We start from the raw sequence: 26,069 nt of genomic DNA, 5'->3' as shown, positions 1-26,069 counted from the left end.
CAGCCTGGAATACTGTTTGTTCCCAGCTCAGATGAAGGCTCCCCGCCTTTGGTGGAGCGGCCTGTGTGAAGTTCACGTACACTGCACCACTAAAGAGAAAAGTCTCTCCTGTTCACTAGCTGCCAGATCAACAAGAACCTTGAGCCAGGCGGTCCGCGGACGCATGCAAGTCAGAAGACATTTGTTCTTTCTGGCCACCTGTTAATTTTCTTGGAATAAAAGGTACTTCAGAGCGAGGATAGGTTGAGCTGACTCTTGTGTTATCCAGAAGTTAGCAAATTTTACTTTTGAGAGCGGTGGGGATAAACAGACGGCGGTCAGCCAGAAGGGGTACGAATTGCCAGCACTTGGGATTTTTCTATTCTTGTTTATGGAGAGAGAGACTGCCATGGACTTAATTCCCAACTTGTTGATATAGCGTACCCTATTTTTTAATCATTTTGCCAGATGTAAACATTTCTTTTGTGAACAGTGAATTAGTACTTGGTCTATCACATTTAATGTATTCTGTGCATGTGAGCACCGGCCTCTTCAAAACTGTCGACTTCATCATCCATGTGCTGTCTCGAAATGAGATCTTGATGCCCCCCAAGTGAATTATGAAAAGCTTTTCATAGTAATATAATTGATCTACTGTTGGCCACACTTATAAAAAAAAAAATCAATGTAACGTGTTAATATTTCATGAGTGCCCACGTTGCCAGCTTCTTGCAATGGGACCAAACTGTAGAGAATGAGAACTGTTTCACAATAGCCCCAGCACACGGACAGAGTGCCAGGAAAGAGAGTTTGGGGTTGACTTGAAAGTTTGAAGTGCACAGGGCCATTGAAAAACAATCCTCTGACTCATGTCAGATTGTTATAATTATTTAATGCCCACAATGCAGCCTTGTCCCCACGGATTTATACTGGAGAGGTTTCTTACCCACACATTGTGGTTATTAGCTGCAAAGAAAGCAGCGTTTGTTTATAGTGACATGGGGTCTATCTGTATGGCAAAGAAAACACTGCAGATTCTGTCTTCTTGTGAAGGAGGCAGGAATTTGGCAGACAACCTATAGGAAATTGGGAGACAGGCTCTCATTACTTTTCATATATGCGGGTGGTTGCCCCTAATAACCATTAAACACCTTTTATTTTTAACCTTTGTGCTAAACCCTTGAGAGAATGAAATTGAGTGCTGACTTTTCATCCACGTGATACTCGTTTGCCGGTGTGCTCCAGAGTGTATGTAGACTTGGAGTTGTCCTACCTCCATTAAACGTGGGGTCACACGCATTGTCTGTGGCACCGCTGTTAACATTTGTGTAAAGAGTGGATATGTTTTGAGCGGTTCTCACATGGCCACATCTAATTAAGCTCTTTCAAAGGACATGGGATTTGGGGTGTGTGTGTGTGTGTGTGTGTCGGAGTCAAAAACTAAAAGTTGAGGAAATAGCGCTTTGGGGGCTCTCTGGGGACATGTCTCGTTTGGAGATCAGTGGTGGTGCTAATGACCCAGAGTCAGGGCGTCCAGCTCCTTGGGAAATGAAAGCCCTTTGAGTCCGGAGGGTCAGTCGAGTCCGGCTCCTCAAAACTGCCCTCTGTCTGTGCCTTCCTTGGCCCTCCCCTCTTCCCTCACACGGAACTCTTATAATTGCCTTTGCTGTCAAAGGAGATTCAATATCAATGGGTTTCTCAAGCTTAGAGGGCGACAGGGAGACATTGAACCAGAGTAGTGTGAAATTGTCCTGAGGCACTCACAAGCTGGGGTGTGCAGATGCAATTTATAATTGCACCGGAAATACTTGTAACCTTTATCACGCTTAGTGGTGGAAATGAGAAAATCTATGTGAGTCAGCTTAGGACTGACTTGGGACCCATATAGAAGCAACCGAATCGTCTTAGGTTTGCAAGAGAACTACAAATCGAAAGCAGACACAGAAAATAGGCCAGAGTAACAGCCACTATATTTTGAACCCCAAATTAGAGCTTATGGTATGTTCCAGGCTTTTTTTTTTTTTTAATGTTTCTGGCTCAATAGGAAGTCTGGGGGATCCGTAGGAATTTGGGGGCGCTTTTGATGGTTTATGCAAACTTTGGAATTGGAGTTGTCCCAGAAACCCTGGGATGTGTGTTGACTGAAATACAGAGTAGGGTGCTGAGATGTTGCAAAGGACAAGCCAGTTTCGAGAAAGGTTGCATTTCAGTGTCATCCCCTGCCCCCCCTACTGGGTACTGGCTGGAGGCTGCCCCATCCCTTGCTTGTAGGAAACCCCCAGGGCCTTATGCGGAGGGGAGTTTTTGTTGCTGATTTAAAAAATGAGGTCACCAGAGTACTCACATTATCATCCTTCGTTTAGGCAGTGCATTTAGGTCTTACTTTTATGTGTTTATGTTACATTTCACGGTAGAAGATGTTTAAGAAGCAGTCCTATTTTGTCATCTATTGGCCCAGTTTTAAACCATTTGAAATGATGGGTTAAGAACATGTTACTGTGTCCCAGACAACTAAATGGCATATTGATTTTCTTACCCTCATTGCGAGCTTCGTGAGGACAGGGGCAGTTTCTCATTCTTCCTGGGGTTGGAGGTGGAGGAACTGAGTGAGCATCCTAGCCAGGTGGCCGGGAACTTAGGTCCTTGGAGCTTAGGGCCTGCACAGTGAGGGAAGGAGGTAGAAGGCAGCTTAGAGGGCACCGTGTGCCGTGCCGTGGAATATAAACTTCTCCATCAGTGCAGAGCCGGATGGCAAAGGTTTTAAGTGGGGAAGTATGTTGGGGGCGTGATGTGATCCGGTTTGAATGAAATCTGCCCAGGGCCCTTGCCCTGCAGTAATTTTCTGCAGCCCACAGGACCCTGCTGTTGTGGGGAATGGACAGCTCGTAGCCCAAGAGCCACAGTCGCCCCCTGCCCCCACCCACCCTCGGGGGCATCCAAAGCCTTCCTCTCTAATAGCACTTTGTCTCCTGAGAAGAAAGGCACAGTTGTTTTTCCTTTCTTCCTCTCCTCCCGCCCCCAAAGCGTTCTCCTTCTCACCCAAACCATGATCTCAGACCTTAGGAGTTACAAGTCAGACATGTCACGGAGCTTCTTTGAGATCAGTTGTCTACCCTGGTGATGAAATCGAAACACCCTAAAAGAAGCCTTTGGAGGAGGAACTTGCCAGGGTCATTAGGCATGCTTGGCGTGAGAGAGGAAATGTGATTACATGAAAAAGGGAGTACAAAGTGGTGCCTATTCCATGATTGTGGCTACTGTTCCCAGGGATAAGCCCCAGACCAGAAGGGAAGCCAGGCTGAGGAAATCCCTTGCCTTGTAGGGGCTGGGTAAGTGCAGGTTTCCCAAATTAAAATAAATTCATCGTTGTAATGACTTTGTTGAGCCACTGATACACTGATTTAAAGAAATCAAAAGTGAGTCATTATAAGATGGCAACAGCGAGTGTGAAAATCAAGCTGAGAACCCAGGAAGGTATATTGTATGTCAGTCTATTTCCGGCTGACGGTAGAAAGGGCTTGGCAGAAGGCAAGTGTTTGCAGCCCTTTGGGGGCTCTGTACCTCCTGGCATGCTTTGTTTCGTCTTTGCCTTGGTCTCTCCACTGCCCTGTCTGCCCTTAAACTTGGGGAAGTGGCCTCCTGCTGCTTTCAGGGTTTCCAGAAGCAGAGCCCCTGTTCTTCAATTGGTCCAGTTCGCTGCTATCCAAAGCCGGAATCTCTGTGGCATGACTTTGTTCACGGCCCTGGTGTGATGAGCCATTGATGGAAGTGTGTGATTTAACAACCAGTGCTTCTGTAGTGCATGGTGCTTGCTGACTCGGGATTTGTGAATATGAGGAGGCCAAAGTTTTGAGTGCTGGCCCCAGCCCCATCACTTTCTTACCCTGTGACCTTGGCCTAGTCCTGAAACCTTTCTGAGTCTTAGGGGGAAAAAAAAAAAAGGCTGGATTGGACCACATGAAATGATACATGTGAAAACATTTAGAAATTGTCAAAGCTGTATCCACCTGCAAGAGAATATTTTTATTCATAATTGCATTGTATCTTAATGGGGACATAGAGGAGGTTAACCTCTTGCAGAGTTTAGTTTCTTCAATAAAATGGGACCATGACTGAGGCCTTCACTGGGAGTTCCCTCAGCATGCAGATGGAATTGTAGGAGCTCCTCTCCGTGGCCCTGGGGTCGGTAGAATGTCTTTGGGATAGAAGTAGGTTGCCTCCCGTGTGTCCTGAGGAGCCTACAGTGTAGGGGTCGTACTAGGTTTAGAAGAGTCATCTGGGGGCGCCTGGGTGGCTCAGTCGGTTAAGCGGCCGACTTCGGCTCAGGTCATGATCTTGCAGACTGTGAGTTCGAGCCCCTTGTGGGGCTCTGTGCTGACAGCTCAGAGCCTGGAGCCTGTTTCAGATTCTGTGTCTCCCTCTCTCTGACCCTCCCCTGTTCTTGCTCTGTCTCTCCCTGTCTCAAAAATAAATAAAACATTAAAAAAAAATTAAAAAAAAAAAAAGAAAGAAAGAAGAGTCATCTGCACCCTGCAGAGGGTGGCCCCTGAAAGGGACACATCGCCGCCTCTCATTTCATTCACAGCTTATCTCTTCGGATTCCACTGGGCCACGTGGGCTGGAATTGTAGCTGCGAGTGAATTACTTTTCTGTGGTGTATCAGGAGTGTGTCCCTAAGGAGATGAAGTTGGTATAAACAGCGTGGGCATCCTGGCTGATGAGTGGGGAGCACTGATACCGGGAAGTTCATCAGGGCTGAGTTAGACTCACTGAACGGGAAATCCCTGTTTCACGTGCGAGTGGAGGTCACACAGCACCAGGGGCGCCCTTGCTTCCGATCTGCCACACTGCGGTTGTGTGATGTCCATGTCCCTTCCTGGCCCCTGCCCCTGGCGGCTTACCTCTTTGCAGCTCAGCCCTTTCACCCACTAAGTATAGTGGCAAAAACAGGGACATCAAAAGAGACAAGACAAAATGTTAGTAATGTTAGCAATTACTTCTGTGATGGGGAGAATTCTCTTGGGCATAAGAATTTAATGTTTTCGTGGGTGCTGTCTTAGTCTGTGCTGCTGGAACAAAACACCATAGACCATAGTCTCTGCTGTTTACATACAGTTCTGGAGGCTAGAAGACTGAGACCAAAGCACTGGCTTGACTCGGTGTCTGGTGGCGAGCGCTAGCTTCCTGGCTCATAGATGGCGGTCTTGTGGCTTGTCGAGTTCTCCGTGGCGGAAGGAGCACCCGGTCTCTTCAGCTCCTTTGAAGGACACTGATCCCATTCTTGAGGGCTCTGCCCTCCTGACCTAATCACTCCCCAAAGGCCTCACCTCCAGTTACCATCACACTGGGGATTAGGATTCAACACGAATTTTGGGAGGATGGAGGACACACACATTGAGTCCCAGCATGTACGTTGATGATGTACACACGTTCTATCACAATAACATTTTTACGTAGAGGGGCTTGTTTTAATCCTCGTAGCCACTTTATGCGATGGGTACTGCCATGTTCTGGTGTGAGAGATGGGGGAAACTGAGACACATGGAGGTCGAGTTCCAGAACAAGCAAGCAGAAAAGCTGGAATTTGAACCCAGGCAGTCTGGCTCCAGAGTCCCTCCTCTGAACTATGATGCCAGTCTGTTTCAAGTTAATGTGCTCCAAATATGCCGGGTATGATATTCTTCTCCCACTTGATGAATTCTCATTCACTCGGCAACACGCAACATGTGTGTGCCACCGTGAGAAGAAACTAGGGGAAACAGAGTCCTAACTTAGAGTTCCAGGCTCAGTAGAATCTCTCAGTGCCCCAGGGAATGCGTGGTGATCGCTTTCCTTCTGAGCAATGTCCACGTGACATGTCAAGTCCCATGGAGACTGGCTTTTTAGGTACATTCTTGGGGACCTCATGCTTTCTAGAGCTTAAAGAACTATGCCTTTGTATACTAGGGATATCACAGACCACAGTTCACACTGCTTTTTCTCGACCCAGATGCAGACATCTTCCTTTTCTAGCAACATAGAGGTCTGGCCTCCGACTTTTCCAGCATGCACGCGCGCGCGCGCATACACACACACACACACACACACACACACACACACACACACACACAGAGCTGCCAATACCTCTTTCTTGCTGACTATAGCAAATGGTCTGGAACCCCGAGCTACCACCTCTTCTAGAGGATAAGATTATTATCTTTTGACTCCATGGTGCTAAGGACATCACAGATACTCAATGGAAGCTTATTGAGAAAGTGAAAATGGCTTTACAGGAAATGCACATCTATTTTCATGTGTTTTTAAGTTATTGATCAGCCTGTGTGGAATCTATAGCCAGATTCGAATTGGCTGAGCATTGGTAACGCGTTTCAGTGCGCGCACCTGGGGGGGAGCACATTCTCTCACTGGACCTTCCGCCTCTGTCCACCGCTCCTGCTCCTGTTCTCTTCCCGTGTTCTTTGCAACTTCCTCCTCCTTTTTCTCCTTCTCTGCTCTGCCTCACCTGCAGGGAAGCTAGAGGTCTAGTTTCTCACACACTGGTCCTCTGTCCGTGAAAACTTAGAGTGCCCCTCTCACGAATGTAGAAATTCTTAGTTATTTTCAAGGAACGATTGCGTTACGTGGTGTACCCACCTACTGTCAGCTGTGAGCTCTGGGAGAGACAGGTGGCGTGCCCTGTCACATCCCCTCAGGATGAGAGCCCAGATCATTTATTCTAAGCCTTCCCACCCTGGCTTCTCCATAGGAGTCCATTGGAAGAGGTGGGATAGACGCTTGCCTGTGACGTGTCTGTCCTGGGAGGAGGAGGGAAGAAGGCATGTAGCCGGAGACTGCAGATGCTTCTGGAGAGGGCCGGGAAGGTGGCCTTGTGCACATGCCCTCTGCTCCTTCCAGCTACGCAGATGCCTGAGAGCTTTCCCCGGCCATGCACGCCTTGCAGAATGGTGCACTGTGGAGCTCTGCTAAAGGAACTTGCGTTTTAGGAGCGCCCCCATTCTGATATCGGCGTTGTTGCATGGATAAAATTAGCATCCGTATTAGTAACGCCCAACCCTAAGAACCATGCAATTATCTCATGATTTTATTTAATGACGGTGCTCTTTTCAGAGCTTATTGGGGTAATCTTCAGAACATGTCCTGATTACATGTTGCATGGACTACTTAACAAGTGAACGAAAAAAGCGATTTAAACCGAGCTCCAGCTTAATTTGTAGTTTTTACATTTCAAGACAGCATTCTTAATAGGTAATTATCCAGCGTCTTTTTTTTTTTTTTGACATATGTCAATTTTTACTTGTTTTATAATTTCCCAACTCCCCCAGCACATCTCATCTTTGATAGTAACAGTGAGAAGACAGAGCCGCTATCCCAGTGCTCCTTCACCTTGCTAATCAGGCAGTCTCTCTGAGCACTTTCGGGAATGTTTAATGACTAAAATAAGACCTTGCAGGGCTTGCGTGTGGAGCCTCGGAGGTCATTTCTAAATGGAAAGCCAAATTGCAGGCACTTGCTAGTTGCATGATCCTGGGCAGTTCACTTGACTTCTGAGCTCTGATAGTCTAGCTTCTAAAACGCTCCTACTCTATAGGTGAAGCCTGCTTCACAAGGTTGAGCTGAGGCTTAAATGAGGGACCTCTGTGAGAAGCACCTGTCCATAGAAAGTGTCAGTGCCCCTTTTCTGGGGCAGGGCAGGGCAGGGCGGGTGCTGAGACTGCCCGGGTTGCCTCACTGGTGGGTTGCTGGGGCCCTTCTAGAAGACCCTCTTTGCCTTTCCACCCCGAGATGCTTTCTCTAGTTGGGAGGAACAGGTGGGGAAGGAGAGCAGGCGCTTCCTTGACACAGATAATCTGTTCTCCCCCCAGATCATTGTGATAGTGCATCGAGCTCTGCACGGGGTGGGGTACGAGGCTGCGACGTGCATTACGCTTGTGTAATGCACTAGTGTTGTGTGACAGAAGCGTGAGCTGTGATGGCATACACACAGTGTCCGGTGTTTGGTCCAAAGTACCATTAGCGGAGGAAGGGAAAGGGAAACCTTCACTTGGCACTTCCTGTGTAGCAGGCGCAGGGGCTGCAGGGGTGAGAGGGACGGTGGTGGTTGGGGGTGCAGAGGGCGTGGGCCCTGGTGATGGGAACTGCAGCGGTACTGGGTGAGGTGTGCAGATATGTGGTGCCAGTGAGTGCAGGGCCCTGGGGGAGCCCCCTGAGTGTTGCCACTTTTCCCTTTAACAGACGGAGGTCCGCCTGCTCTGCCCTGAACGAACGGTTCTTCTGGTTCTTGGGGAGACTAAGTGATTTCGGCTTCCCACCTCCCTGAGATACCGGAAAAGGAGAACTTCTGTAAAAGCAGGAAAATGAGCTCTAGTTCTGCCCACACGCGTTGGTTTTTCCCTCTCTATCCCTGGCTAGATCTTAAATCCTTTGAGCAAGTGTTTTGTTTTGAAACTCATTTCTTACGAAATCCCCACCCCGTGACGTCCAGTTTGTTGAACCATCCGTCAGGTTCATTGCCCTTTGTGATGGCCTAGGTACGTTACAGATGACGAGGTACACCGTGGGCCCTGGGTTCTGCATGCTGTAGGCACTCAGCCATCGTCTGCGGCCTCGTCCGAGGGGGTACACGGTAGTCCTGGCAGGCAGGTGCTGCCGTCCAAGCTGGCGGGTGTGCGCAGGGTAGAGTGTGAGCGAGTCAGAGACAGAGTTCACTCCCACATGTGGATTCTGAACCGCCGTCTGTGCCTCTTGCTGGGGCTTCTCAACTTTCACCTTTCAGAGAAAACAAGGTCTTTGGATCCAGTGCGTTCTTTCAAATAGCGCTGGATGCTGCTCGTTTGTCTCCATCCTGGAACTGCGCGCGCACGCACGTGCGTGTGTTTAAAGAAGTCCACCTGTTTTGCTAAGATAAGAGACTGTTGTGTGAAAATTGCTGCAGGGAACTCCCACTGGAGGCTTCCCTTCTGCCAGACCCCTGCAGAGTTCACTCCCAGCTGGCTTTAGGATGGGGGGAGAGGGCTGGGGCCAGATCGGTGGGTCCCCCGGGTCCGCAGTCTTGGGCAGTGGGATGAGTGGAGGGTGGAGACAGTTGGTGGGGCAGGTTCCAGGCCGGAAAAGCCATACTGACCAGGGTGCTATTAAAGAGCTGGCAGTGGTGCCCTGGTTTGCCCTCTCTTTGCCCTTCCCCTCCCCCCACTTCTCACGATCAGTGCACGAGACAATGCCGCTAAATATATTTAGCGTTCAGTAACTTTTATGTCGTATCTGTTAGTGACATTTTTGGTTCTCTGTTCTTAATTTAAAACACACATTGATTTTTTATAAAGTTGTAAGTATGTTTCCCATTTGTGTGTGATCATGGGTCATCAGTATAAGGAAATATTTATCCAACTCTCTTTTGGAAGGTCCTCAGTAAAGCCTGCGTAGACTACTTTGTACAGATTATGAATACGCATCCTCCTAAGAGCTCAAACAGGCAGGGATGTCCACTCTTGCCACTTCTGTTCAAAACTGGTTAAGGCATTAAAAAAATTCACATTATAAAACTGGTTAAGGCAATAAAAACATTGACATTATAAATGAGGAAGTAAAACTGTCTTTATTTGCAGACGAATTGAGCCTGTATATAGAAAATCCTAAGGAATGCACACACACACACACACACCCCACACCACATGAACCTACCAGAAGCAGTAAGCTCAGCCAGTTTTCAGGATACCTGTCAATATACAAAAATCAATTATATATATAGTACTGACAAAAAAATCTCTCTTAAGATGAAATTAATAACACTATCCCATTCAAAATAGCATCACGAGGGTACCTGAGTGACCCAGTTGGTTAAGCATCCGACTTCGGCTCAGGTTATGATCTCGTGGTTTGTGGATTCAAGCCCCATGTCCGGCTCTGTGCTGACAGCTCAGAGCCTGGTGCCTGCTTTGGGTCCTGTGTCTGTCTGTCTGTCTGTCTGTCTTTCTCTCTCTCTCCACCCCTCCAAAAGTAAACATTAAAATTTTTTTTAATTAGAAAAGAACAAAATGGCATCACAAAATAAAATTCTTGGGAATAAATTTCACAAAAGAATTGTAAGATTTGCACCCTGAAAACATTGCTGAGAAAAATGAAATATCTAACTAAATGGAATAGAGTCCACGCTCATGGATCAGAAGACGGAGTACCATTAATTCTTTCCACATTGGTTTATAGATTCAATATAACCCCTGCATACTTTAAAAAAAATTTTTTTTTTTGTAGAAATTGACATGGTGTTCCTTTTAACACAGAAACGGAGAGGGCTCAGAATAAAAACAAAATTTTGAGAAAGAAGAAGATAGAGGACTTACACCTTTTGGCTTCAAAACTTACTTCAAAGCTACAGTAGTCAAGGCAGTGTGTTGTTGCTGGTGTAAGGGTAGGTTTATGGCACTGGGTTGAGAGTCTCAAAATAAACCATAACGTTTATTGTCAATTGATTTTTTTTTTTTCCTACAGAGATGCCAAAGCAATTTAATAGAGAAAAGATAGGATGTTCAAGCAAATAGTGATAGTGCTGGGACAGTTGGATGTCCACATGCAAAAAAAAAGATAAATTGAAACCCTTAGACTCTCTCCAGAGATTACCTCAAAATGGGACGTAGACCTAAATGTAAAAGCTAAGGCTAAATCTTCCAGAAAAAAACCACAGTAAAAAAATCGTTATGACCTTGGGTTCTTAGTTCTTAGACACGTGGGACCAACTCAGTATACCTTTGCTAGCCCTGAAGACTGTCGTTTTAAAAATCTTTCTTCATTCAGTGGGTGGAAAGCAGACACGTGAGGGAACTGTATTCTCCTGTTCACAGCAAGATTGAATTCTTAAAATGTATTAACCACCCAAAGTTAGAATCTCTGGGATCTTTGTCCTGTCTTCTCCTAACCCACCCACCAGACTTTCCCAGAGAAGTAGTTGTTTGGAGAAGAACATCAAGTTGTGGAGCTTTGTACTTCAGATTACACTTTCCCTTGTCAACCGTGGGTCTACTGGGCCTGCACAGAAGGAGATCCGTAGCGATTTTTGTCCTTCCGCAAAGAAAATAGTGAAGGAAAATAGTTTTCAATAAATGAACAGTAGAGAAGGAAATGCACACAGACCAGACTAATAACAGTAATCAGTCAGGTGTGATAAGAAATAGCATGGGATTTGACATCAAACTGCTTGGATTCAAGTCATGGTCTACTTCTTACCGGCTATGCAAACTTTGGGCTAGTTACTTACCCTCAAGTCCTTAATTTCACCTGTACAATGGAGGTAGAAGCATTGCTTTTCCCTTAGTGTTGCTTTGGGCATCAAGTGAAGTAACACACCTAAGGGTTAAGCACTGAGCCCATTGTTAATTACTACAGGTTTGGGTTTCAGGTCCCTGGGTTTGGAACTCTGACTCCAAAGCTTCCATCTTGAACAAGGTTTTCCCAGGCGTCCCTGCAGAGCCTTCTTCTTTACGCTTCAATCGAAAGGTTGGCAGCACAGTCTTTTTGTCACTCCAGACGTGATTTCCTTTGGGGCTGCCGTGCTCCCTCCGGTTAGAATTCACAGAGTAACTAACTAAAGGGCAAGAGAGAATTCCTCTCAACTCTCCGTCTCCGAGAATACCTCTGGGTGCTGGTGAGGTGCCACTCATCAGTTCTATTGTTATTGTTTTTAGGGCTGTGAGCCTTCTGGATAGAACCCAGTGGATTTTCTTGAGTGCAGAAGAATTAAGCGAGGTGAGGGGAAAGCATTTAGACTTTATTATCTCCAGCGAACCATGCCTAATCTCACGTGAGCCCTAAACGTACATATCCTGCCTCTGAGTACCCTGTGAGTTCTTTACAGGCAGGAACTGCATCTTTGAATTCTCTGCATCTCCTAGGCACCTGCCTCAGCGCTAAGCAAACAGTAAGCAGTCAGGAGAGGCTGGGACTGTGCCTGGCATTTTCTGAGTTTCCAAACAGGCAAAGTTATGGAACCATACAAGGTGTCAGATGGTGTTCAGATACATAACCTCACTTTGTACTCTCCGCCATGCTTGCGGGGAGGTTATGAGATGACAACAAGCATTGCCTGTATTTTACAAACAGAAGAATGAGAGCCCAGATAAGTTAGTGCCTTGCTGAAAATGATAATAGCTTTTAAGGGAGAGCAGAGATTTGAACTCAGATCTACTCTACTCTAGGCTGGAAGCTTTATTATGCTTACACTGCAGATGGCCTTGTGCATCTGATACGGCCAGAGCCACAGGTTTGTCCAGTGACAGACCACGCATCCTGTTTGCTTACCTTCAGATTTGCAGAGGGAAGAAAAACGTTCTTCCACATTTGTTGTGCCAGTAGTGAGAAAAATCCTATTACCAAACATATTTACTCCTGGCCCTTCCCCTCCCCCCCAACTCTGTGGACAACCGTGTACGGACTCGACATCGCGTTTCGCCCTCTTTGTGCCAGGACAGCTCAAGTGGATGCTTTTGTCACCATTTCTGCTTTCTTGGCAAGAGTTGTATCCCTAGCCAATGAAAAAATAAGTGAGCGAGAAAATGACATTTCCGGGGAATGGCAAGTAGCAGTTAGTGAAACTTTAGAAGAGAAGTAGGGTGTGCGCGCGCGCGTGTGTGTGTGTATGTGTGTGTGTGTGTGTGTGTGTTTCAGCGAGTAAGAAATGGTCACAGCAGAGTGAGCTGTTGGCTGAAGAATGTATTCGCTCTCATCACGATGGTCACTAAGGATGTTTTGAAACCCCAGGTTGAGTCTCGAGGGCCTAGGGCGCTGCCGTGCCACTGCTCCAGGACGGAGATCTCTTCCTGGTGGACACTTAATTCACAAGTGTGCTAATTATTCATCCTCCGTCAGGACAGCCTGCTGGAACAATCGCCCTGCTTGTTTGGTGCGCAGTGTGGCGTCGGACAGCAGGCCTTTTTATGTAACTGATGGCGCTGTATGTTCATATTGTTCTTTATGTACTTATTTTATAGCTTATGCAGCAGACGCTGGAGTCAATTAGCTTCTTGTCTTGCAAACTGGGCGCTGCTGTTCTAGAACCGAGTTGGAAGGGTGTGTCGAGGGCGACCGGGCCGACCTCTCTCTCCTTTCTTTTTGTGCTGTGTGGGCTGGTTTCAAGTTACAGCATTTTTATTGGCTCTTCTTTGCTGAACCTTGGTTTCAAAAGCTGGCATCTGTGAGTTGAATTTCTTAAAGGCGTAGCTTTTCTTTTCACAAAAATCGAAATCAGGAAGATCCACACAGTCCACTTTTTTTTTTTTTTAGTTGAATGTTATATATATTTTTTACAGTATGCGCTAACTGAAAAATACGAGTGAATCGTTTCTCCACTCAGTCCTTTCCTCAGTATCGGTCCACACAGCCCTTCCTGTAGAGTCCCTGCTCTTGCTTTCCATTTTTCTGTATCCTCTTCCTCCTGTCTTAATTTTAATTTTACTCTTGACTAACTGTTTTCTTCACCTGTATTTTTTGAACCTACCTCCAGTCCTTTGGGGAACAACCCAAGCAAGAGTGTAAATAAATTAGGTAAACTCTGTTATGTCTGTCCCACCAACTATTTCTGCAAAGGACAATGTTTATGAAACATGGATTTGCTGTTTTCAGCTTATGAGCGTTTTTAAATATCGGAAAGAAAATTTATTAAAAAGAAAGAAAGAAAAATGTCTTTCCTGCGTCCTCTTTCCACCTCCTGTTCTGTGGACGTAGCTCTGTGACCTGATTAATGAGTGCCTGGTGGACGAGGAGGCTCCCATGATGGGGGACCTCGTCTTGGACGGAAGTGCAGCAGGCAGAATTTTTATCCAGTGCACTTTGCCCCAGTCGACCATCCAGTTCTGCACGGCACAGACTCCCGTTACCCTTGAATCCTAAGAGCCTTCCATGGTGCCTGGCCCAAGACAAGAGTTTGAGAAAATAGATGAGAAAAATGAACGAGTAAATGAGCCCACTCCATCTTTTCCTCCCTTGTGGAAGCATCCCTTAAGCCTCAACTGCACTAGAAATCGTCCCCGCTGTGGTCACCAGGGGGCTGTAGGTGTGCCTTAGAGAGCAGCTGGGTTCTCCAGAGCAGTCGGGGCCCGCTGTGCTTCGGGCTTACTACATTGCTTAGCCTTATATTTGTCTTTAGAAGAAGAGTTGAACTATGGGGCGCCTGGGTGGCTCAGTCGGTTGAGTGTCCGACTTCGGCCCAGGTCATGATCTCGCGGTTCACTAGTTCGAGCCCCGCATCAGGCTCTGAGCTGACAGCTCGGAGCCTGGAGCCTGCTTCGGATTCTGGGTCTCCCTCTCTCTCTCTGTCCCTCCTTGCTTGTGCTCTGTCTCTGTCTCTCTCTCTCTCTCAAAAATAAATAAAAACATCTATAAAGAAAAAAAAGAAGAAAAGTCAAACCGAAGAAAAGGACCTTGATTTCTTCCTCACTCTTGCCAACTTTGTTGACTGATTATGCTTCTGTTGATCCTCGAGACGAACGGTTTTCTTCCTTTATCTCTGTATTTATTGAACATCTTCTATAGTCGAGGCTCTGCCTCAGCATGGGAGATGGAGAATCTCCCAGTGTGGTGTTCTGCTGACCCCTTATTCCACCTGTAGAGATTAGGTATGGACTTGGGTGTTTGCAGTACACCCGTCATGAAAGCTACAAGAGTTACAGTATATTGAGCACATGCCATATCCTGCAGATGGTGCCTGGCACCTTCCCTGTAATCACTTAGGTCGTTCTTGAGACAGGACACAACGTGTGTTGGCGTCATGAGACTGTTGAAGCCATCTCTTTTTTTTTTTTCCTCCGCGACACTCACCACAAGACACATAGAGGCTTTTTAGTGAAACGACTGGGCAGTGGGAGAGTTTGTAGCTCTCTGTTGAAGAGGGCAAGATCAGCGAAGTTTGATGAGTTGTGCCTTGGGAGCGGAGACATTGAGGGAGGACATGCAGGCCAGGGAAGCATCCGAGAAAGGACTTTGGGGGTGACAGAGACCCTCATCCGTTAAGAATTGGAAGAGGGAGGGGCACCTGGGTGGCTCACTCGGTTGGGCGTCCAACTTCAGCTCAGGTCATGATCTCGCAGTTTGTGGGTTCGAGCCCCGCATCGGGCTCTGTGCTAACAGCTCGGAGCCTGGAGCCTGCTTGGGATTCTGTGACTCCCTTTCTCTTTGCCCCTTCCAAGCTCACACTCCATCTCTCTCTGTCTCTCAAAAAAATAAATAAATGTTTTTAAAAAATCGAAAGAAAAAAAAAAAAAAAAGAAGAATCGTAGGAGGGAATTGGAGGAGGGCTGAGAGTGATAGTGACCAAATGAGAAAGAACATTCTGGAGACTGAGCTGGGCCTCACCTCACGTGGGTAGAGAAAGCCAGAGGACAGCCTGCCCTGCGGAGATTCACAAAGGCTGGCGGGCAGGGCACGGGTGTGTGTCCTGATGTACAAAGTGGGGGTGAGCAAGGGGTACAGAAGTGGGAAGACCCCGTTGTGTTTTAGGGGAATCAAATTCCTCTTCCATGTCTGCAGATTCCAGGATGCATGGTTGTTCCAGTGAATTCTTGAGCCTTTCTCTGATACAAAGAAATATCGACTGTGAATTCTAAGGCACTGATTCTTTTCTATTATTAGTATTACTATTATTATTTGAATTTCTGAACCCCTTGGAGGGGTTCATCTTCAGCACTGTTCGTCTTGTTATTTCTCTACTTATACTGTATCTCCTTGTGTTGTCTTGGCAGGAAACGGGCAACCCCCTGCACCCCCCGCCCCCCCCCCCCCCCCCCCCCCACCGCCCTGGTTGGCTTGCCTCATTTGTTAGGCTGCCTAGGAAGTTAGCTGTGGCTCTCAAGGGCTGACGCCACATCCCTGAGTCCTGGGTCCTGAGGAGGACTCAGCCCAAACCTGGCTACCCATTTGGGTGGCCTAAGAATTGGGTTGTCCTCATTCCATGCCCCTGAAGGGAAGGCTTCACCCAGTTACCTCTGGGCATGGAGACCCTCATACTTAGAGATGGGCAGGGATTAGGGCCCAGGGTCTCAGGGCCTCACTGCATGTGAGAGAGCTGCCTTTCTGTGCAATACAGCCCAGCCCCACTTGTCCTTAGGTATCTGCTGCTTGTGTGTATTTAATAAACAAAATCAAGAATGTGTTCATTCTTCAAAAAAATCTATAAGCCTGTGTGTAATACACATAAATACATATATAGACACACGTTTTTGCACATGAATTATAAATGAATCATACATATGCTATATACTAATTATATTAATAATTACATTACACACACACACATCTTAGTTCCTATGTGTCGCCCGTGTAACTGTGTAAAAAGCCAAAGATGTCAGGAGAGTGGGCGAGCCACCCTCCAACCCCACACCCATGGTCTCCTTCCCTCCACTGTTTTCTCTGGCTGAGGCTTCTGCCCTGGCCCCGTCATCTGACCCCAGGCCCCCAGTGCTGCTGGTAGGAAGGTGATGCCCTCTCCTTTCCCTTCTCCCTGTTGTGAAAACCATCTCCCTCCATTCAGTTCCCCAAATGAGACGTCTTTGGCAGATGAAGCTCTCTCTGCCTGAAATCCACCCCCCTCACCTACCCTTCAATGGCTAAACCTCCGTGACCACCCCCCCCCCCCAGAAGCCTGCCGTGTTGGTCTGTCTTCCTCCTACTCCTTTCCAGCTTGTCCTGTCTGCATTGTGGCTTTCTTCAAAGGCTGTCTCAAACACCACTTCTTCCGTGCACTTTGCTGCAGAGTCTGCTCTTGCCCTGGCCGCCTGCCACCTAGAGGCCTTCTCCTTTCCCCGAATTCCCCCAGTGACCTGAGCTGATCTTAGATGTGCTTGGTTCACCATTAATTGGGCGCATATTCCCCTCAAACTCCTTGAGGGCAGATGCTCTGCCTCATTATCTTTGTGTCTCAAAAAGGTTGCTTTTATATAGTCAAGAAATACTTGTTTGAATTAGTTTCTTATTGATTCTGGAAAGTTAGGTTTGTGGGTTTTTGTTTTTTTTTTTAAGCAAAAGGAAAATGTTGTAATCTCAGTCTATGTATATGACTACTTAAATTGGCTTTATGTATTTAAACTTCATATTGTACTTACTACATATTCCTTATTGAAATATGCCACTTCCTTTAATGCAGAAAGAAACGTTTGTACTTATAATATGCCAAGCAGGAGATTTACTGTTTCCAACAGGTATAGGAGGTAGGAAGCGTCCCTCGCCTCCTTCCCCACCCCCAGACTTCAGCATATGGGATAACTGATCCTAGAACAGTCATGTGACTTGCCCTGAGGCATACAGCCAGGAAGCCAGGATCCCATATTCCCACCCACATCTCTCTGACTCCTTCCAGTGAACCGCACTGCCCCCTAGTAATGATTAAGCTGGTTACTATGTACACACAAAATGCATTAGGACAAGTTTTGCTTGTTTCCAGTTCTGAGCTCTCTCTGTATGTTGGAGCGTCATAATTTGGGGGCATTTGAAGGATTGTCTGTCCCTTAATTAAAAGTGAGCAGACTAACAAAAACCAAGATGGAACAGTGGCGGAGATAGTCACTCAGTTAATCTAGACACTCAGCAAGGGTTATAAATTCAATATAGACAACTGGGGAAAAATACTCAAAAGTTTTTGGTAAATGGTCTCCCAGCCAGACTGCTTCTTAGTAAAACAAGGGAAAAGCAGTAATGTCCCCAAGACTGTGTTTAATCTGTACATTCTTGGTAAGACCTTATCTCCCCCCTCTTTACATTGAGTTTAAGGTTTCCTTTTGCCTCTTGCCCTAATCATTAGGAACTATACTGTTGTCACAGCTCAAAACTTTCCTATTGACACATCAGTCATTTTTAAAGATCTTGAATGTTCCACCTTTATAAAGCTAACCTTTTGCACTCTATTAAAATTTAAGAACCGCTTGATTCTCCGCGAATGCCCCAGCTACTGGATCATGAAAGCATTACCTTGTGCCAAGGGCATGATTCAGTACACTCATTCCTTTTTAACAAATAATAAGAAGTTTGACTTTTCATTTACACATCCTGCCAATCGCTAACAAGTTTCCATCTCGTTCAAACACCAGATTGATCCTAAGAAATTGAAAATATTGATTTAACCCTCTGTCTGATTTGTACCGCAGGCACCTGCTAGTTCAGTCTTAGCACATTACAATTGCTTGCCTGTAATTCCTCAGGGGACCACTAATAACTACCACATCTGTCTTTTCATCTTCCGAAATTATGCTAGCAGTTGTCCAAGTCAATTGTGATTCATTTGATCCTGCTCTCCTTCAAGACATATTGCAACCAAATAGACTTGCTCACCAGTAATATATCTGATGACATAGTTAGTTCTCGTTAATTGACAGAATGATTCAGGCTTTTATGGATGGCATTAATTGGTCCCTTGTGTCCATGCAATAATTGACCAGACAGAAGAAGCAGCATTAGCTTTCACCCAGTCAGGAGAGTGTTGAGATGAGGTAAATGTAGTCAGGATGACAAAATGTCTGTATTTTTAATCAAGACTTTATCAATGAATTGAAGAAAAAGAGATTTGGGGGGAATGCGATCATCTTAATTAGGAATGCCGCACCCCAACCCACAGAGAGAGGTGTGCCGAAACGCAGGTCTGCCTCTCCCCTGGCCTTGTGGGGCTGAAATGTTTTAATACAGGGTACCATGTAGATCTGATCGATACAAGGCAGGAAAGTGCTGTTCTCTGAATTAAGATACTGAAAAAGGAGAAATAAAAACCACTCTTTTGGACATTCATCATTGGCCGCCCAACAAACGGTGCACGTAAAATCTGAAATTGTGGAATTTCGTCTTGAGTCTTGGAGAACAAGTCGGCCCCCAGAATGTTTGGATAAGTTGTCTCATCTTCCCGAAACTTAAATTCACTCCTGTCGCCATGCTGCTGAAAAGAGCTTTGGTTCCCTTTTTCCTGTCGGATCAGGCTTTTCGTGTTTAAAACGTGAACAGTCTATCACCATTGTTGATTCCCCTGTTGTTTTTGCTACACAGAATCCCTCGGTATTTCCAGGGTCTGTTATGATTCAGCCATTCTAGACATTCCCACTCATTCTTCAAGAACCCTTTCTGCTGCCTCCTCTGAGTTTCTCAGACCAGATTAGTTGCTTCCTCCTCTCGCTTACTACACGTTTGGTTCCTCGTTTCCCCGACCGGAGTTGGGACTAGCCCTTGGGCAAAGGCTCTATCTATGTACCTGACACGTATAATTATGTAAAGACTTAATGAGCGTTTGTCGAATTGAGTTGCAATAGTGATATCTTGAGGAATGAGAACTTGGAGTTTGAATCGAAGAAAGAAGGCCTGGGTAAAATTAGACATCAAGCCATGTGTATTATAGCCCGTGTCAACAAGTGGCTGGCAACCAGCGTTGGGGGTAATTACAGTTTGGTGTAAAACAAGCCATTTGAGGTGTGAAAGATAAATTGCTCGGCTCACGTTTGGAGAGGAGAGGGTGAGATAGGAGATATGCAGAATAGATTTTCTAGCATTTGATTTACTTAGATTATTCATCCTTTTTAGGTCATCTGTTACTTAGGCTGGGCAGTGGCTGGAACCGATATCCGTGGAGGCTATGGACTTGTGAATGTCTGACACAACCTCCTTTTAAGGGCAATGTGTTCTGACAGACCTGGGCTCAGCTCCCAGCCTGGTGTTTAGTTGCTGTGCCCTTGCAGTGAGCTCTTTAACTGGTGTGGGGCTCAGCTTCCTCATCTGTAAACTGGGAATAATGGTAGCGTCTGTCATAATAGAACGTCCGTGATAATGAAGGGATTATTTGGGAAGGGTATTGCATAGCGGCTGGTACACACTAGGCACTCAATAGATGATACCCATTACTGATTAAAGATCTTTTGATTCTTCCTTCTGAGAGTTCAGAAGGATGGTGAGTAAATATAGGTGTGTGTATAAGGAGGAAGTGCTTTAGAGTTTTGCAATTTTTTTTTTTTTTTTAAATCCTGCCTCTGGTTGCATCAGATGGCCATTGTCTCTGTGAGATCATGTGTCACTTCCATAGGACTCAAGAGCATCGTGTATGTAGCCCAGAACGTAGCAGAGGGAGGGCAGGAGGTGATGTGCCAACACACGGCAGCGAATACATATAATAGCAAACCTTGTTTGTTTGTTTTCTTATACTGGAAAGCAGCGTATCTGCCATTGTGAGAGTATCTGTCCACTGATTTGGAATAGACTCCCGATCTAGGTCTGGTATTTTATACATACCAAACACTGTCCTGTTTATAGGAGAAGAAATCTGTTTGGCAGTGAGATTTTTAAATGGCGAAATGTATACAAACAAACCTTGGCTTCTAACTTAGGCCTGGCTTAGAAGTACGTATTGTTTTTCTGTTAAACGTGCAGGGTTTAGCAAGGAGACCTCCTCTGCAGAGAGGTGAACCCAAGAGACCTCAAATTTGGGAAACTGGGGCTGGTACTTCTATGTGGACTTGACTGACAGCACACCTCTCTGGTTGAAAGGGTTGGCACACAGGAAGGGTTTGGTTGTGGGGTGGATGGATGGAAGGATGGATGGATGCCTTCATGCTGCTATTGGAGTTTTATTTGAGAGTCATAATCCTCTTTTAAAACATCACTGTCCGTGCAATGACAAGTAAAGGGTACTGAGTGTAGTGTAAATGAGGTCAGTGAGATCAATTTCTCTTGACCCCAGCTGGGACTGTGGCATTGCAGGAGTGCGATCTTATGTGGGAGCAGAGAGCGGGCTTAGTAATTTCTGAGCCTAGCTGACTACTTTAGGGCTGGAGTGCCTTGTGCTGGGGGAAAGAGGTAATAGGATTTGGGAAAGAAGTAAAGGTAGTGGGGAGGAAGACTAGGAAAAAAACAAAACAAAACAAAACATTGCTTCCTACTAAATTGGGGAGCAGGTGGCTGAAGTCCCCGTTTTCCTTTTAGCATCCTTGAAGGAAGACAGGTGGTCACTGTTAGTAGTCTTACTCTTATGGGTTAGATTTTCGTGGACTGGTCTTGGGTTTATGAGCTGAACGAGATTTTGTGGATTCGCTGGAAATGTAACTGCAACGCTGTCTTTTCATGGGCCGGGTAATACTACCTTTCAATTTCTGACTTCAAGCCGTGGGAAACAACCCATCCTTACGCTGAGTACTCCCCCTACCCTCTTTTTCTGCCTTAAGGCTTATTTTGAGGAATCCTTGCCACGTTGTATCGCGGACAAAGTGGGGTAAAGGTGGGGAGTAAAAGCACATTGGTCCTAAGAAGAAAAAGTGGATCTCTTTTTCTTTGGCAACGATCACCTTTGAAAAGTGTTGTACTATGAAACGCAGTTTCCTTAAATACAACTAACTCAGCCTAACTGTGTGCTTTTTATTTTGTTCGGCAACTGAGCCCAAGTTAATTAATGCCGCACATCCCGTAGTGACTCTCTCTCAAGCCAGGCACACTCACATATACCCTAGTGCATAAAAGGCAAACAACTTAATTAACTTACTCTCTGTCCATAATTATCTTTAAATTAACTATTTATAACGTCCAAGCGTTTACACTGCGAGCGTATTTTAAAATCTGCTTAGAGTAAAAGGGACTGGACATGGTTGGTTACCCTCTTCATTCCTTTGTTTGCCTGCTTGGCTGTTACTTTCAGATGCCACTCTCGTCATACTCTAAGGCTGTGTGCCTGAAATTAATATCAATTTCTGCAAACACTCAAGGTTTCGTGTTTGTTGAATCTTGTTTCAAGATGTGTTCTTTTCTCCTTGAGCCCCTATGCTGTGTCAGGCCTTGGGCCCTCAGGAGTGGACAGGACAGATGGGGCTGCTGCCCTCAAGAAGTTGAGAGTCTCTTTGGAGGCCACATATGCATTGTGTTAGTTTGCTAAGGCTGCTGGACCAAAGACCACAGACTGGGTGGCTTACACAACAAAAATGGATTTTTCTCAAAAATTGATTTTCTCACAGTTTTGAAGGCTGAAAGTCCAAGATCACAGTGTCAGGAGGTTTGGTTTCTCCTGAGACCTCTCTTCTTGGCTTCATAGACCTCCACCGTCCCACTTTGTCCCTACCTGGCCTTCCCTCTGTGCACACACATCTCCTTTGGTCTCTTCCTCTTTGTACAAGAACACCAGTCATACTGGAATAGGGCCTCACCCTTATGCCCTCATTTAACCGCAATTACCTCTTTAGAGACCCTGTCTCCAGACACAGTCACATGGGAGTTCAGGGCTTCAACTTAACAAATTTGGGGGTGGGACAGACCTACAGTGTAGTCTATAAACCGTGTTTATTGTCAGGGGCTGTCTAAAATGGGAATTGACATAGTAGAAGTAGGAATTGGCTAGGCGGAGAAGAGAAACGAGGGGCGGAGTATCTCATGTTTGAAGCCCCAGAGGATATGAGAGAGAATGCAGTGGATAATTCAGTGTGACTGGACTTAGAGATAGTTACTGGGTTTTTTTTTTTTTCCATCGTGATTTTGAATGCCACATACACACAGATTGTACTCTTGAATTGTACCAGCTCTCTAGAACTCAGTGTACCTTGTCCTTGGATTTGTGAGTGGTGCTCAATGTGAAAATGGGATTTTATCTGTGGAGGGTCAGGGTCACCAAATGGTATTGACCAAGTAGCCTTCTCCCTACATACTTGTGCTGCTCTGGTTGGTTGGGTTTCTCGTCTGCCCTCTCGTCCCCCGTGCCCCTGTGTAGGCAGTGTGTGCAGGAGGTAGGCACAGTGGGGACGAGACGGATTCCCCTAACAGAAACCGGAGAATAAGGGTTCCTGGCTGGCCCCAGTCAGTTAAGTGTCCGGCTGTGGCTCAGGTCCACCGTTGTACCGCTTGTGAGTTCGAGCCCCACATAGGGCTGTCAGTGCAAAGCCCGCTTCGGATCTTCTGTCTCCTTCTCTCTCTGCCCCTTTCCTGCTTATGCTCTCTCTTTCTCTCAAAAATAAATAAACGAACAAACGAACAAATGAACAAAAGAAAGAAAGAGAAAGGAGGGAAGGAAGAGGGAGGGAGGAAAGAGAAAGAAAGAAAGAAAGAAAGAAAGAAAGAAAGAAAGAAAGAAAGGGAAAGAAAAGAAAGAAATAGAACAGAGAAGTGAAAAAAAACCCACTGCCCTGAGCCAATTACTGTTAGCATTCTGGTGTATTTTCCTTCATATGAGTTCATTTTTACTCTACAAAGTTGTGATCATCCTCCATGTTTTATTGTGCTTTCTTCATGTAAAGCATAAGCCTTTCCTATTAAATAATATTTTTTTTAATTTTTTTTAACGTTTATTTATTTTTGAGACAGAGGGAGACAGAGCATGAATGGGGGAGGGTCAGAGAGAGAGAGAGGGAGACACAGAATCTGAGACAGGCTCCAGGCTCGGAGCTGTCAGCACAGAGCCCGATGCGGGGCTCGAACTCACGGACCACGAGATCATGAACTGAGCCGAAGTCGGACGCTTAACCGACTGAGCCACCCAGGCACCCCTTAAATAATATTTTTGAATGCCTGTTTAATATTCTATTCAGAGAAAGTTGAACAATTCCTTATCTTTAGTGTGTTTCTCTTCTTTGCCCCTCACAAACATAACTGTGACAGACACGCTTAGCAACCTTCTTCCCCAGGATTCCAGATTCTGTCCCTAAATCACACCAGGAACAAAGGTATTGTTAAGGCTTTTCATACATATAATCAAATGGCTCGCCAAAAAGGGTTGAATCAGAGTATCAGTACTTTCCTCCAACAGCAAGGTATGCTCCTGGGAGCAGAGAGGATTATTGTTGTTTTACATTGCATTACCTGCGAGGATGAACCTTTTCTCACTCTATCAAATCATTTCTGTTTCTTTTGTGAACTAGCCTTCCAAGTCCTTTGACCATCTTTGTGTTGGTGCGGTGGTGCTTTACGGGCAACAGAGGTGGGGAGGAGTGCGTGTTCTCTCTTCCCTGGTTTAACTGGCAGCAGTGAATGCTGAAAGTGATGTGAACGAGAAATTATAATGGTAATGAGAAATGAATTTATTTACGTCTGGTTTTGGAGTCAGCTAATGAGTGCAACACATTTATAAGAAAATGGAGGTCCGGGTAAGTTAAAACTGGAATTTTGAACCAGGTGTCCCTGTCCCTAAGCTGGGGCTCCTTTTTCTAAACCAGCCACCTCTTCTATAAGATCTGGTATCTGTGTTTTTACACCGATTGCTGCTGGCCCCTGGAATGCCCAACCCAGTGCTAAGCTGCTCCTGCAGGAGGATGTAAAGAGATAAGCACACTTCCTGGCGATGACAGTGACGCTGGGGATCGCCTTTGGGTAAGGAGAGACTGAAGGCATTGGCCCTCCTGTCTGGAAAGAAGAAAGTTGGAAGAAAGACATAAAGGAAGCTTAAAACCGTCTAGGGTAAATGCAGATGCATCCAGTATTTTTGTAAATGCTTGAATGTAGATGCGCTTAGAAATTACAAAGGAAGATTGTTAGGACAGAGGGTTGCATAATACATTTCATATCTTGTTACTCTGCATATCTCCGTAGCTGAAATTTAAGTGAGTCGGACATTTTGTGGATGAAGGAATGATTCAGAGAATGAATGATTCAGAGAGGAAACGTAGCTGGAGAGAAGACTCCAACTTTTTAAGGCTGAAATTATGGGTCGAGGACCAGAACGCCTTCCCCAGCAGGACATTGCAGGTGCCCACCCAGGGTGGGCTTGGTCTGAGGGGCGGAGCGGGAAAGATGAGCCATGGACGCCCTGGTAGATGGCTCTTCATGGGTTAAAGCAGGGACCGACTCGGCTGCTTTACATCATCATCTCTCATGTTTGAGGACCCACTGGATGCGCTCAAAATGAGCCATTTCACCTCCTCTTACCTCTTCCGCATCATCAACCTGCTTATTAAGAGAGAAGATCTTTCATTCTTTCTCTTCAGAGGAATTTTGGAGCCTATGGGATTTTGAAAACAACACTGTTGCCTCCGAACATACGGCATATCCCTACGAATCCTAGTAACAGGAGTGTTTGGTGTTGACACGGGACCTCCTTTTGTGAAACTGACTACGGTCAGGAGGATCCCACTGTGGAGGGGCCCTTGGAACATTGTAAAGTCTTTGGATAATGTCCAGTGTGGACAGGGCTGCGTGGCCTCTACAAAGGCCTCTGATGTTTTAGGGGGAGAGCGGCCTTTACTTTTTGATTCTGCAGTTACGATCGCAATAGACTCCAGGACGCAATTCCACATATATCCGGATTAGGTTTTTCTTTCTAATTGAGGAGAACTTTGGATTTAAATCCTGCTGGAAGCAACGTTAAGGGCCTGTTTTATGCATTTACTAAATGTTTATGATGAGATGCACTTTAAAGAGAACATTTAGCATTTGCGTAAAACGTCGATACAAAACAAAGGTTTATTATTACAGAGTGGATCTGGAATGAATACTTCCCCGCTTTAAACTCATGAGTGGTGGGGATGTGGGTATGTCCCTTGGCTTTTCCTTGCTTGAATTTTGTCACCTGCAAAAAAAGTTGAAATTATTAGATGATCCCTAAAGTGTCTCCTAGAGCTAAACATTTCTGACTCTCTCGTATTAAAGTCTCTAAGACAGTTCCTCTAACAGAGTCCAGGCAGTATGGTTACAAGTATTTCCATCGTTTTTTTTGTGGGTTTTAGTGATAATATTTTGTAATTAAGAGGCTTGAGTAGATGAGAAACCACACACATGGCATGAAAGGGTTTCTCAACAGAAAATCTGTGTGGCTCAAAGTGGAGAAGCAGGCGTATAAATTTCTCTTGACAGAAAACATGTTACCACACAAGGAAATCATGAAAGACCTCTGAGCAAGCATTGCTTTTTCATAGGCTTGGGAAAGTTCCCAAATAATATATTTTTTTTCTAAAATAATTTTTTCTGGGGTACCCGGGTGGTTCGGTCAGTTAAGGGTCCGACTCTTGACTTCGGCTCAGGTCACGATCTCACGGTTCATGGGTTTGACCCCCCCTCACATCGGGCTCACTGCTATCAGCATGGAGCCTACTTTGGCTCCTCTGTCCCTCCTCCCCCCCCCCCCACCTCTCCCCCGCTGGTTCTCTCTCTGAAAATAAATAAACTTTTTTAAAAACTTAAAA

General features: G+C 45.8%; 1 protein-coding gene across 7 annotated transcripts in view; it reads left to right on the top strand.

The window, feature by feature from the left end:
* The window catches only part of TEAD1 (TEA domain transcription factor 1), a 259,738-nt gene that overhangs the window by 141,305 nt on the left and 92,364 nt on the right, over window positions 1-26,069 (top strand). The gene's annotated exons all lie outside the window — the stretch shown is intronic.

This window comes from Panthera pardus, unplaced genomic scaffold, assembly GCF_024362965.1.
Source record: "Panthera pardus isolate Hobbes unplaced genomic scaffold, ASM2436296v1 HiC_scaffold_12, whole genome shotgun sequence".
Classification (NCBI taxonomy): Eukaryota; Metazoa; Chordata; class Mammalia; order Carnivora; family Felidae; genus Panthera; species Panthera pardus.
Note: the sequence above shows the minus strand (reverse complement) of the source record. Positions and strands in the feature narration are given on the sequence as shown.